The sequence below is a fragment of the Mus pahari genome, chromosome 13 (genome assembly GCF_900095145.1).
Source record: "Mus pahari chromosome 13, PAHARI_EIJ_v1.1, whole genome shotgun sequence".
NCBI classification, from domain to species: Eukaryota; Metazoa; Chordata; class Mammalia; order Rodentia; family Muridae; genus Mus; species Mus pahari.
In genome coordinates this window covers 95621963-95623628 of record NC_034602.1, presented here as the reverse complement: position 1 = coordinate 95623628, position 1666 = coordinate 95621963, and the positions used below count along the sequence as shown (strand labels likewise).

The window sequence follows — 1666 nt, the reverse complement described above, 5'->3', positions numbered from 1 at the left end:
GTACACACATTAATGTTCCACTATATGATGTGATCAGTTTGACAAACGTCAAAATCTTAGGTTCTTCTGGAGACAGTTCAATAGAGCAGTGGCCACTTTTGTTGGATAGGTTCACATAGCTTGTGCTGTTTTTGAGAAGGGGTTGTACAATGGAACCAGGTGTGATACTATAATGTGTAAGGCCATAACTGCTGTCAAAGTCACATCATTCCTGTCTCAGGTCCTTGAGTTGTGGTTTAAATTGATGAGAAAACACACTCAGAACTTTTGCTCTTCATATGCCTGCACATGCTTCTTTCTCTCCTTAAGGAAAAATTTATTTTGCTGCCACATACAGGAGAAGAATCTTTCAAATTCAGTAGAAAACACTTTATTTCATGATCAAAATTCACAAGTGAGAAATATAAAGGAGATATATGTAGGCCTTTGAAAGGAAATGAAAATAATGCATTGGTAATTTTTTAAACACTGTTTTAACTTTTCATTTCATTTGGAAGCGAAGAAAAGGCCTTCCACTTCCAAACTCAAATACTTTGCTTTGATGTGAGATCAGGCATCTTCATTGTAGTATGATAGTAAACTAAATACATATTTTCTATTTCTCCAGAAATCTTCAAACAATGGGCACTGGGAATCATTCTGCAGCAGTTGTGTTTGTCTTGGTGGGATTAACACAGCAGCCTGAGCTCCTGCTGCCCCTCTTCATTCTCTTCCTCAGCATCTATGTGGTGATAGCAGTGGGGAAGCTGGGCATGATCCTGCTCATCACAGTCAGCCCACTGCTTCATACTCCTATGTACTATTTCTTCAGCAGCTTATCCTATGTTGAGCTCTGCTATTCCACTGTCATTACAGCCAAAATGCTGGTGAGCTTTCTTGGTAAGAAAAATTTGATTGTTTATTCAGAGTGCATGGCCAAGCTCTCTTTCTTTGTGATTTTTGTGGTGGCTGAGGTTTACCTCCTGACTGCCATGGCATATGATCACTAAGTGGCTATCTGTAGACCATTGTATAATTTGATCATGTCCTCCAGACTTTGCTCACTGCTACTGTTGGTTGCTTTCATCTTAGGTTTTATTTCTGCCTTAGCACACACAAGTGCTGTGATGAATCTGAGCTTCTGTAAATGGCACGTCATAAGCTGACTATTTGGAAAACCAATATTTTCATTTTCCATCACAGAACTGATCAATAGACTACTGATGGAGTCTGGGATTTAGGAAGCAACTATCTTCAGTACTATCAGTACAGTGGCCATGAAAAAATCCAACACATGGTTCTAACCCCAAGGATGCAAATCAAATGCTCTTGGCCATAACCAGGGGAAAGAAAATTGTATAGATAATGTGAAATACGATTGTTAGGGAAAAGAGGACAAAACATGAGAGGCACAGAGATGAGAGAGTTTGGAGTTTAAAGAATGAAAATGCAAGATTCATAAAACATGTGTGAAGTAAACAAGGAACAAGTTGTATACTTTTAAAAAGAAAACCTGCAATACTAGAGATAGCAGACTGGTCACTAATACTGAATATTTATAAATATGCAACTGGCTTGTGGGTGCATTCATTAATAGATGAGAGGACATAACAAATGCATAAGAAAATGAAAAGCAACACAGGAGAAAAACAGTTGCAGATGGGCAGTTTCAGTGTGTAGTTTTTGC

At 38.4% G+C, this 1666-nt stretch overlaps 1 pseudogene; it reads left to right on the top strand.

The window, feature by feature from the left end:
• Positions 1-620: 620 nt before the first annotated feature.
• LOC110330258 lies at positions 621-1145 on the top strand (annotated as a pseudogene).
• The last annotated feature ends 521 nt before the right edge of the window (positions 1146-1666 follow it).